General features: G+C 38.8%; 1 protein-coding gene across 1 annotated transcript in view; it reads left to right on the top strand.

Moving 5' to 3' along the window:
- The first annotated feature begins 2,025 nt into the window (after nt 1–2,025).
- Nucleotides 2,026–13,033, top strand: part of atp8b1 (ATPase phospholipid transporting 8B1) — a 53,168-nt gene continuing 42,160 nt past the window's right edge. The window contains exon 1 of the mRNA XM_088630385.1: nt 2,026–2,322. The gene's annotated coding sequence lies outside the window, so the exon portion shown is untranslated. The remainder of the gene's footprint in view (nt 2,323–13,033) is intronic.

Genomic DNA, 13,033 nt, shown 5'->3' with positions numbered 1-13,033 from the left:
GGTTGTCCCATCGAGTCACGTGTTCTGACGCTCCTGCCGAAGGCGGATGGGCGAGGGGACTCCTGTTCAGGAGACAGGGAACAGAAACTAGCTCTAGAGGTGCCTTGTAAATGGATGACCCTGTGCCCTGACCCCCAGCTTCTCTCCCTCTCCGTGTGTGCATGCGAAAAGACAAATTCCTAATACACGAAATTGTATATGGCCAATAAAGTGATCTTATCTTATCTCTTCTCTCCCTCAGAGTTTCTACGCCCAGTGAAAGGATAGAGGGATAAATAAAAACATGTTTTTTTTTTTGCTGTAGTCCTTCCTGTTATGTATTACTCCTGTTGTTTATTACTCCTTCAGTAATAAAGGTGGCACACCTGTGCCTGTGTTTTACCAAGGTCTTTGCTCTTATGCCCTGAATGTATGGGTTCTGTTACATTATTATTAAGCGGTGCACATATCTACTTGAAGCATATACTGTAGAACAATAAATAACCATTCACTGAATGGAGAGTCACAGGGTTTAATAAAATAATCTTTAAATGTTCCAAGGAATCATCAATTGATGTGAGCAGGAGACTCACATGTTCTTTAAATCAATACACCTTTTAAGTGAATGAGAAAGATAGGAGGATTGATAAAACTGTTTGTAACAAATTTGTGACAAGTTTGTAACAGTATTATCAAGCCCTCCTTTTCTTTGTAAGGTACTTTAGAAACGTAATATTGATTTAAAATATGGTGACACACAAGCTGCCACAGATCTTTGAAGCTAAGCATCTAGCTGGGTCAGTAGTGGGATAAAAGGTTGCTGCTGTAAGTGGCGATGTTGGACCAGTAGGTGGCACTCTTTCCAAGCCGGACCCCAGTATGAATGGTACATAAAGCCAAAGTCCTGACTACTTGGTCACTAAGGCTCTTAATGATAGAGAAAAGGTACTAATCCTGGTGTTCAGGCCACATTACACACTGGGCGTGTTCAATCTGGCCTTTCTAAAGTTGCCTTGCTGGCTTCGGTCAATTGCTGAAGCATTTCTTCACGAACGGATCTGCTGTGTACTGGCTCATATAGACTGCTGCCTGTCCCCTACATCAGTGCTGTGTTACATTGGTACATGAAGTGGATCTCATTCAATGTCTAGTTGTGAGATCCTCAGGGATTAAAAAACATGCCATATACTGTAAATGCAAGGAATTGTTATTATTTTACCTTAAACATGAGAATGTATGTGTGGTTACAAAAGAGAGGAGACCAGGTGACCCATCTAACCTATTTGGTAGCTAGAAGTTAATTGAGCCAAGGAGCTTGTTAAGACATTTCTTAAAAGTAACCAAGGTATATCAGCTTCAACACCATGGCTGGGTAACCTGTTCCATAACTACACAACCTTTAATTGTCTTAATTAATTGTATACAAGCTTCTCCTTCCTATACAGGGAACTCAATGTCCCAGCTCCCAAAAAAGTAACCTTTTTCAGACTGAAAGTCACCCAGAACAGCAGAATGTACATGTGACCACATAACAATTTGTAATTTAGGAAGCATATGTTGTTATACACTTACCGACAAATGCAAAATCAAACAACCTACAACTGGGAGCTCAGCAGGAGCAAGTGAATTCATGATTCTGAGGATTATCTTTGGCTATAAAGCTGCATAAAATAAAATAAAAAATGATCAATGGGGACCAATAGCAGATCATAAGGGGAAAACGCTGCGTTCTTCGGTTATGCTCCACCTGTTACTAAAACAAACGTAAAATAATCTAGCAAGTCACTAAATTAAGAGGTACAGATTCAAAAAGGAGGGACGAAATTAATACTATGCGCAGTGTAAAAAAATCGAAACACTTTGCATTTTTAAAGATGACCTCTACTTGTCAAAGACATATACGAATATTATGTCTCGTATCCGTGCAAACCCTGTTTTGTTACGTCCTAATTTCACTTCATGCAAATACTGTTCCAATTTGGCTATGAATGGGATGATAGAGCCCTATCTCACCTTTACCTGCCCAGCCACGTGACCGTAACTCTTCCTTTTCTACCGGTTAGAAAGAGATGTTTGTGTTCGCCCAGGACTAAAATGTCTCAAGTCGTTTGCTCCTAATTCGAAAGGTTTACCACACAACAAAAACCCGGCCGACCCGTTTATCTAGTTTCTGAACAAGGTAGCCATTATTACGCTTGCGAAAGGGAGTGAGCCGAAACCTGCGCTTAGCTTGTGACGGGGAAACGACTTGCTCGTTAACATGGTTCAACGGGCTGAAAGGCGAAAAGAAGCGTAAAAAAAGAAGAAGAAAAGAAACAAACTACCGAAATATAAAGGAATTTGGTAAGTGTTTTTTTCAAGTCTCGTTTTAATCGCATCCCTGCGCTCATGATTGCTCTTCAGGTTAGCTCTTACCTGAGAGTTTGAGTTAAGCGTGTTTCCCTCAGCGTATGTAGGCGTTTTCTATCGCCTGATTTTAGAAGTTTTGAGCAGTTTTACAACTTGCGATATAACTCATAAAAAAAAAATAAAGTCTTGGGAATATATTAATATTTTGCATACAACGTCCTTACATTCCGCTTGCATGATATCTAAAGAGACTGAATTGACGTCGGAAAGTTTTAATGATTCAAAAAAAGTTTTTTTTTTAAACCCATTAGAGCTGATATTCCCACTTGTTAACGTAAACGCTTAGTATTCTTTTTATTGAGAAGTAAATACGCGAGATTATGGCTTCTCACTTTGTAAGCACATCGTTTTACCTGGATGTTTGACTAAGTCAGTGATCGCTGGAAATAAGTAGAATTTAGAAATTCTTTTAGTCTGGATGTGTATATATATTAATTTATGATGTGAAAAAATGGTAGCTCTCTGTGCTGTTGGATTTCATTTGCTTCATAGCGATATTAATTAGCTCGTGCAATCCTTTTTTCATACTGTAAATATGTTTATGATCGGTATGGTAAATGAACCGTCCCCTTTACTTGCGGAGACATTGAAAAAATTGTATTTTTTTAGCTGATCTACTGGATGTCAGGGGCTGACTGGGGAAATATTTCACCGTTAGAACAGATGTAAGCCACTATTGTTAACAACGCGAAGGTTATTGCGGAGGAGTGGAGAACAGTCGGTAAAACCTACTTTATTGATGGGCGTAATAACGAGCCTTCGTGGGTGATCTCTGAGATTCAGAATTCACGGTTATTTGACATCGGTTGTTTTCCAGTTTGGAGGCTGAGGAAAAGGTTTATGTCAGACTCAGCCGGGACGACACGCCTATCAAATCGTGATTGGATGAAACGCCAATCAGAATCTTGTTTTTATTAGTCCTACTACTCTAGGAGTGGAAATTTACTGCACTTGGGTGTAATATAGAGCTTTATTTCACATCACCAGTATTGGCTGTATAAATTATCTTGAATTGTTCAGCCTTTTGTATTCACTCTCCCCGCTACTTAGATGTTATAACTGATACGTCGTCGTCGTATTATTGTAGAACGCCCCGTTCATCACAGGTGTTTAACGCAGTATTTAACGCTGTTTTCTGATGTAATTACTTGAACTTCTTAATTTGGATACCGCATTAACCCTTTTGATCCCTTCTGTCGCTGATAAAGAGTGCTGGTTCAGGCTTGCCCTGAATCAGTGTATCTTGAAATATGACTAGTTTATTGATGATGATGTTGAGGTCGGTGTCGTTTCTGTAGAAAAAAAGCTTGAAAATCAGAAATATCAGCATCTCAACCACTGAGCCCTGCGCTACCTCACTCCTGGCTGAAACGTCTCCTTTTATAAGTAGTTTTTTATTTATGCGAGTTGTTACTAAATATCTTCGTATTATTGTAGAAATTGTGAATCAGAAACGGCAAGACAGTAAATAAAATGCTTCAATTGTTAACATATTCTGTATATATGGAATGCCGATCCATAGTAGTATTTGCGTTTTACTAAGAAAATAATCTGAGGTCGAGACAACACTGCGTGAGGACCTGTAATTCTGCTTTTTTGTTTGTAAGGCAGTTTCTCGTTAGTAAATCCTTTATTGACTGTTTTCTATAATACTGTTCCCAAGTAGGAAACCCTCCATCTCGGCTCTGAACATTCAGTTTAATTGTACAGATATATAGAAGCCTACAAGGTTTGTAATTAACTCCAGACGTTTTACCCTCTAGTCCTGTAAATGCTAGTTTCTTTACTGGACATTTCCCATAACGATGCTATGGGACGGTCTGTGATCCAATATAGGATGTCATCAAAGACATTTTCGTATTTATTTGATGAATTTCACTTTTTCCTTCAGTATTCTATGTGGTGAATTAAAAAAAAAACATCTGGAAGTATTTTTACCCTTAATGGTAGTGTTTTGAATGTTCATTTGTTGAGGGAAGCGGGTGTAATTCTGCGATTCTGCTTTTTACTGATCTGATGTTTTCAATAGTTAAGTAGGCGTTTCTTATGTAAGTTAAATACTTAAGTAAAGTATAGATACTAAGATTATTCTGATGCTACTCACGTTTTGAGAATAACATGTTGATAAGATCATCATTGCAAAATAGTTTGCCATGTGTTGTACAAAGAACAATACTTTCTATGATTAGGCTGTAGTGTAAGAGTGTTCAAGTTTTTTTTTACCTATATTTAAGGATCACCTTTCTTTAAAAACAACTTGAAGAACACATCGTCTACTTCTTCGTGTTGGAATCCAAAAAACGAATGATCTCAAACAAATGTTACTGGAGCTGTTCAGGAATGCTTTAGGTATTGCACTTGTCTGTGTCTTCAGCTCTATTTAAGTGGATGTCTTGTTCATGTTACTGACAGAAAGTAGGATATGGTGACGAACTTTCAAGAGACCAGCACTGTTTTATCGATTCTTAATCAATGTCCTTCGAGAAATGTATCAAATTATTTACTGTTACTATGGCAGCTAACCTGTGAGTCTCATATTCTAGTTGATAACATTTTTTTTCCCATTGTGTCCTACAGTAAAAAAAAAAAAAAAAAAATACCTTGGTAAAAAAGAATGTCGTTTTTATCTAAATCTTGTATTTTTAACAGACTACAGAGCCCCAATTTGGTTAGTGGGGCATTCAATACTAGAAAATACATATATTCTAGTTTTAGCATTTAAAGTGCTAAAAATCCAATTAGTAAGAAATGCCTTTGGTACATCCAAGTATTTTCTCTTCAGATCATGTTAACGAGTGCTTGAATGTGAGGATGTAATGAACTGATGCATTATTAACAATTATCATGCCTTGTCTTCAGATGAGTAATTGAGCAGACAATTTAACAAGAGGCTGGATGGGGTGACTTCTAAACCTGCAACTGCAGTTCCTTTGAATCTGAAGAGTATCAAAATGATCCTTCCAATAAAATGTTGGTCCAATGCAATTTGCTCCAGATTTTCTGAGAAAGAAAAAAGATAACGTTTCGGCCGTGGAGCCTTCTTCAGGTGACACGGCCGAAACATTGTGTTTTTTCTCTCTTCTTTTTTTCAGCATGGAATAACCATTTAGAAGAATTATCCGGTTGGCCTGTTGGGTAGTTTAGAGGTTAAATAATTAGGTTTAAGAATCTTTTTCAGACAAGGTATAGGCTTCAGCCAAGTGGCTGGGTAGCTTGTTCCATACAGCCACCACCCTGCTTTGCATTCAAGAGCATAGGAGCAGACTGGAAAAATGAAAATGTACTGAGATACACCGATAACACTTCACCGGTTTCAGTTCACATTGGTTATATTTTTATAATTATGTGTAGTTATGAACAGAGGCAAAGGTGGTGCACATTCTGCAAGGAAATCTCCCTGTATATGCTACCTTCACTTTTGTTGTATAGTATCCTTTATAGAAGGTGTTAAGTATAGATGTCTGACCTTAGTTCTGATCATCTCATAGTGCTATGAAGGTAGATTTCAATGACGGTGGTGTTAAGTTAAGACCAATATAAAGTTAAAAGCATTCCAGTAAAACTCAGTTGCTCACTGTCCAGTGATCTTAAGACTGAATACCATGCTAACAAAGTTCATGACAGTTTCAGAAGTGCTAGAAATGGCAGTCATGTCACAAATACAGAGTATCCAGTTACTACTTTGTGCTGTCATCCATCCATTTTCTAACCACTTCTTCCAATTCATGGTCATGGGGCTTATCCTGACCAGCAATGGGCACAAGGTTGGGTACACCCTGGACTGTACGCTAGTCCATTGCAGAGCACACACGGACAAAAAAACTAGGGCCGATTTTCCCAGAAGGCAATTAAACTACCAGCATGTTTTTGGACTGTGGGAGGAAACCTACATGAACACGGGGAGAACATACTAACTCCACGCAGGAACTGAACGCAGGGAACACCCCAGGAACTGAACTCGGGGCCACAGCCCTGTGAGGCAGAAGTGCTGCCCACTGCACCACCATGCCAACCTCCTTCATAACACCATATTACAAAGTCACTGTGTCTCATGTCGGGTTACCTGCAGGGACACGTTTTTACAAAGGTTGCTGATACAGAAAGATTGCTCATTGTTTAACATTTGGAACGAAAGTGTAATATATGCTCTTAAAATGTTTACAACTTCCCTTACATTGGAAATAACGCATAAGAACTTTTAAATAGAACAGAAATCAGCCTGTTTTAGCACTGAGAGGGGTGGGTAGATGAATTGGTTTTAAAAAGAATTCATTGTGTATTGCAGTACAACCCAGAAGCAGTTTTTATAATTATCTGGTGGTGCATCACATATAGCTGAGTGTAAAGCTGAATTTGCATTAAAATTAATATCATAAAATGTACTAATAAGCCGGACAATTCATTTAGCTTTTAATAGCTGATAGATCCAGGGATCTCGTCCACTTTTATATACAGTGTAGGGTGCTGATAATTAGTCTCTGTACTACTGAAGGGCCACTGTGTGGGTCCATCTCTTCATCTCATTTTAACTGTTAGATTTGCATGTGGAAAACCTACCCAGAAAAACAGACTGAAGATGAAGGGATGGATCAATCTAGCAAAAAATACACTTTCATTTTCGTCTGCAAGCAGTGATGGAAATGGTAGATAGCAGTTTGCTGTTATAGGTCATCTTGCTCTGCCAATAAGTTATACATCCAGAAAGCAATACATGGATCTTTCTAAGAAATGTCATATTAAAAAGTAATTAACAAATCATTCTTAGAATAATACAATTTCTAATTATTAATCAATAGTTTAAAAGACTATTTTATCTCAGTGTTTTTCCAGTTTGCTTGTTTTGTTTGGGGATTTTTTTTATTTCTAATTTTCCAGTTTATCCATTCAGTCTTCTTAAGCAGATGTGTTTCTAGCAAATGGTGGACAGGTGGCTGCTTGCCCTGCTGGGACATAAGAGTTGCCAGTTTTAATATGCATGGTCTGGACTCCAGCCAATGACTTGAAGCCTGTGAGTTTCCCCCGGTGATCTTTAAACCATTACCTGGTACAAATCAAAATATAGTCATTTTGCTTCAGAAGCAGTATTCTGGGAGGTAGCATTAACAACAATGTAAAAATGAATGGCCTGAAACAGACATTTTGATCTTCAGAGTGGTGACATTTGAAACATTTTTCTGCTCTGAAACAGACCACTTCAGGACTCTGTGGGAATGGGTATGACTCTTTTGTGTGTATTGAGAGGGTGGATACAATCTTATAGTGGATCCATTCAGACAGAATCATAGAACTGCAGTCAATATTTTTCACAAAAATATACATTGAAGTAAAAAACAATACCCCACGTGCGTATAAACCTCCAGCCTGCGTGAGAACTGATTTGTTCTTTTTATTCCTCTCCAGATGGAAACAAAACATCTAACGTTCAGTTGCTGTAGTGAATTTATATGCACAGTTGTGAATGTGTCAAATCAAAAGTTCAGGTGAACCAGCCTGAATATTTTATTAAGTCTGCCATTATTTAAAAGCCGGCTGGATGATGCATGAATACAGAATGAAACCAATAACCGTTTCACTTATACTTGAGTAAACAGGGATATGAAGGCGGTGGTGCTTGGTGGTTGTCCTAGGGGGCTAGTGTGTGTCTGCAGGTTTTAATTCTAACAAGTTCAGCTCTTAACAAAGTGAACTAGCTGGAACCAGACTGATTTAAGAGTTTCTCCCAGCTCTTCTTAAGCTGCTTTAAAAATATCTTGAAAACCAGCAGACACGCTGACCCTCCAGGACCAGAACTGGACATCTCTGGACTAAGGGAAGGAGATGCAATTGGCATTGTGATGTGCATCCGTCACTTATTTCCAGTTTTCTTGATCATCTGTCTTCATCGCCTGGTGACTGGGAGTATCCAGTTTCCTAGGTTAGTGTTGATTCTACAGACAAAAAACATCTGTCCATGGAATTTCACCTGCTGCGGGCCTAGCCTGGCTGTTTTGCCCTGAGGCGTCTGCGGAGCACAACTACACCGTTAGATTGAGGTTTTCCATAGAGCTTCTGATCACAGAGCCAGTGTTCCAGAGACATGCACACCGCTAGGCAACTGGAGTATAGAATGATATGTATTGTCTTGAAACGAAGTGCTTTGTAACTCCTAGACTGGAGTGTTTTTCTTAGATTTCAAAGGCCCACATTTAAAAGAAATGTCAACAAAAGTTTTGATGTTAGTACTTTTGTACAAGAAGTGTTTTATTTCCAAGCCATGAAAGGGTACAGTGCTCGAAATTGTCATAGGAATGGAAAAACGGAGGTTTAAACATGTACGTATAACATACACAAATGTGCGTTATTCTAGTGTGTCAGTATTCACAACATTTTTAAGGAAATATTAAGACTTTTCAGCTTCTGCATGTAAGTAGTGCGATATTTCTGCACACAACTGTTGCAAACAAGTCATGACCTGGTCTCCTCTCTTTCTTCTTGATGGATGTGCCACATCAGTACTGTTGGAGTTGTGCAATTTAAACAGTTTGTTTCAGCCTCTCCCAGTTGTGTAATTAATTTTACAAGCAACATAAATTAGAATATTGTCAGTATTTTGTGGTTCGGCTTATTTTCAGTTCTAATACTGATTAGTGAATACTGAATATTAATTTACTTGTGCTTTTTTACTGTTTGTGTACTTGTGAATGTAATCCCCTAGGGCTAGTACTTATTGCAGACCAGCTCAGCGCTTGGTGCACTATGCAAAAAGGGTTAAGGTTGGTGAACAAATGATCACAGTTAATAAAAACAATTCCTGTTACATAATATTGAGTTAGTGTTTCTTGTACTCAGAAGGTATGTTGGTATGTTTAGGAAAAAAATATGCAGAGTACTGTATTAAGAGAAGGAATTTAGAATTGAATATAAATGTTAATATTATAAGGGGTGAACTATTTAGTCCCTTGTCTTAAAAGATATATATCTCTTTTTGGTTTTAATTTCCATCCACTATTGTAAGTACATCTTTGTGCGGAATTGACTTTACTGTTTAATCATTCAAAATTCTTTCTAAACTCTTCCTTTAAAATGCATTACAATGTTTGAGCTCTGAGTCTGTTAGAACAATCTCTGTGTGTGGCTTTGCAGAACAAACAGTATCCTGTGTGCGACCAGCAAAGACCGATCAAGTACAGGACCAGCTTTATATACTCAGTAAGGTCTTTTGTTCACAGGAGGGAAAGGGAAAGCTACTGAAGGTACAGCTGACAATCTGCTAAACTGGTAACATCAGGATGCATAATAAGTGGCCTAATTCTACTTTAATGTCTTCAGAACATGATAAACATTCATTTATTGACATAGTTTTAAAGTCAAATATTAGTCTGCAAATAGCTGAGATGCTTTTAATCATCCCTGTGTCAAGCAGGTGTAAGCATGTGACAGGTGACCGCTTTGAAGCTGTGTTTCATGAATTTCTGTCTCTTCGAGTTGTTCTTGATGTACTGTAGTTTTACTCAGCCAGAGTGAGCAAGAAATGTGAAGTATGTGCTTCAAGCCACTGCTTAGTAAGGTCTGGAGAGAAGATTTATAGAATGCATTATACCTAGGACTAGATAGATTTCAATCTTTGCAGCTCTGGGAGACTTTAGTTCCTGTAAACACGAAATTAATTATAAAGCCCTGCAGCTCCTCTGAAGCCAATTCTAATAGCCTGCAACACGGTCCTCCTCAATTCCATCAACTCCCATTGCGCACTCTCTTCAGTTTTACACGGGGCTGAAACCTTGGCCTGGATTCAAATGAATATCGGCTGGATGTCTGAAATCAGTTTTCTGTGCTATAAATTGTGCAATTGAATTTCTGCACAGAACGGGACGATGGCATTATAACATTCCCCATGAGGGGTGTTCCACCTTCGGTTGTCGAAAGCACAATGCAGAAGGTGTTTCTGACCAAGGTGCGATATCACCATTTGCTGGACCTAAAGCAAGATTAGCTGTGCGGCTACTGAAAACTCCTTTTGTAATCTGAGTTTAGTTTTAGTTTGCATTATACTCCATGATTACTATTGGCTTTTTTATGGTCTTTATTCATTACTGGGTCTACAGTATGTGGCCTTGTGTCCTGCTCCTGGGGTAAAAAGCAGAGTTGAAATACAGTTTGCTTGATGCGCGGTTACAATCTTTAGGGTATTATTGTCCTCAGAACTAACTGGAGACACCAGTTTAAGTGAAGGACAGAACATCGGCAAGATTCCCCTCAAACACATGTCTGCAACTGGCCCAGGTGCGAGTGCGTGTGTCTGTGTGTCTAACCTGTGATGGAAAGGCGTTGTGTGCAAGGTGTATCCTGTATCCCGAATCCTGCTGCGCGTCTGTTGTTTGCCGAGATAGGCTTCAGCTCAGCCGTGACCATGAGATGGATGAAGCAGCTAGGAAATGAATAGGTGGATAGTGATTGTTGAAACGGTCTTCTTTGCTAAGCAGACGATCCATTTTCTTTAGACAGTCTTCACAGGTTTTAGAGGGAGAGCGTGTCACCGTGTGTGCAGTACCATACCACATATGCCTGGAGCAAGCACTGTTGTTGTTTGTTAAAGAGGCAGCTATGTAAGTGAAGAAATATGGGAACTGTAAGGAGAGGATGGAGAGAGGAAGTTGCAATTCGCTATCCAACATTAACCGGCAATTAGAGATTGTTGTGCACTGGGAAAACCGACATGATTCAGGGAATCAAACCTGTTTCTTTGCACCTGCTTTCTTTTGTTACATTCCTTGCAGATATCTCTGCAACTTTAATGAGGGATAATATTCCATTAGGCTGCTTGGCCGGGATCACTGACAACTCAAGGTGTGTCGGAGGAGAAACTGTATCCACATCACTGGAAACCCTTAACTCGGATGGCTTGGATGTAAGTTTTAAATGGCTTACAGCAACCAAAGACACCTGATTTAAACCCCCGTCACCTACCTGATAAGCATCTCATAGCAAGGTGTCATGAACAGTGGTGTTGGTCAGATGGGGGAATGGCTTGATTTTTCTGTTTGCAGTCTTTGATTAAAAAAACTTCTTTGATTAAAAAACAAGAGGTAGAAACCTAACTCGTCTTTAAGATGTTTTTAAAAGATGATACAATATGGTTTCGCAACTGCCAAATGGAAGTATAAAACTAGCTGAAGGATGACTACTAATGTCCCATGAACGTTTCCAAGCCAGAGCCTTATTTTTTATTCTTTTCTTTCTTTTTCAGAATTTATTTTTTTCTTTTATTTGTTGCTTTTGTAACTCCCCTCTTAATCCAGTACAGACAAGAGAATCACATAATATATTGTAGACAGAGAGTGCCAGGAGGAGTACCGTTTCGCTTTAAAGTTTAATCACATTTCTGCCTGTGTCTTTCATCTCTCAGACTTGTATCGCATTTGTTAACAAGTTATTTTTCATGACATACTTATGATCTGTGACGTAGTTAATATGTCAATGGCCTTAATTGTTGATTGGTGCAGATGAAGAGATCAGCGTGCTACAATGAGATTTATAACCCTGATTCAGGTTAAGACCGGGGGATAGGACTAGGGTATGAAATAACCAATACATTATTCCTAGATAGCTAGGTGTGAAGGATTTTAGGTAGACCAGATTATAACCAACTTTCAGATCTGGCTGTGGGAGTTGCTTCCTGCAAAAACATGTAAGGCAACCCTTATCTCTGTATGTAGGAAACACAACAGCTGAGTCAGGAATTTCCAACAGCTTTGAGTTCATTGCCACTATACTGGAGCACCCATTTGGTTTGAAATTCCTGGATTAGAGCAGTGGTTCCAATCCCTGGTCTTGAGGAGTCACTATCTCTTTAGGTCTTAAGGTAAAGTCTTAAGCTAATCACTTTCAGGCAATTGTTAGGTCCTGTTTGGAACTACCTCTTAAAGTAGTTCCCACACAAAGCAGGGGAATGTTGCTTCTTAACCTCCCTGCTCAAAATACCATGGATTTACCTTAAAGCTTGGAAGGGGGTTTGGGGAATGAATTGACAGGAGTCACCTAAGTGTGCCATGTCCTTGCCCAGAAGTGTGCAGGTAATTTTATGTTGCTATCTGTGCTGCACAGTTTCTCACATTGGTATTTTGTAGGTCCTATTTAAACAGCAACATCAAAAAAAGCCTTTTTATTCCTTTCTATTGACTTCAATACTTTCCATGAAAATCAAAAGTCAAAAGTCCACACAAGCTTTTATTTCTAAAACACTGCCGACGAAGAACAGTATCATGTCCGTGCACACAGGTCTGGAACAGAAACAAACTGAAGTTTAATTTACCCCTCTCAGTTGATTGTCAATAAAGGTCTGATTTAACTGACGAGTTAAGCAGTTGCTTTCTTGGAGGAAATATATATATATACAGTATCTGAAGTATGAAGGAGGAAGAAAATGTGTGAAAAGAAATGTCTTCATACTCTTTCCTGCCAGAGAAAAGGGTGTTTGCATGCAACATTAATTTGGAGAATGTAAACAAACCAGCCTGTCTATGTGGGAGGCTAAGAGGCAGTGCACATTCACTACTGCATATTTTGGATATTATAACTTTGTCTGTCAAACTCATAATCTAAGCAGTGCATAAAGTCGATTTTGTCAGGAAACAGGCTTTTTTCGAAATCTGGGAAAACCTCTGCT

Source organism: Lepisosteus platostomus, chromosome 4 (genome assembly GCF_059453375.1).
Source record: "Lepisosteus platostomus isolate fLepPlt1 chromosome 4, fLepPlt1.hap1, whole genome shotgun sequence".
Classification (NCBI taxonomy): Eukaryota; Metazoa; Chordata; class Actinopteri; order Semionotiformes; family Lepisosteidae; genus Lepisosteus; species Lepisosteus platostomus.
This window is presented reverse-complemented; position numbering and strand designations above follow the sequence as displayed.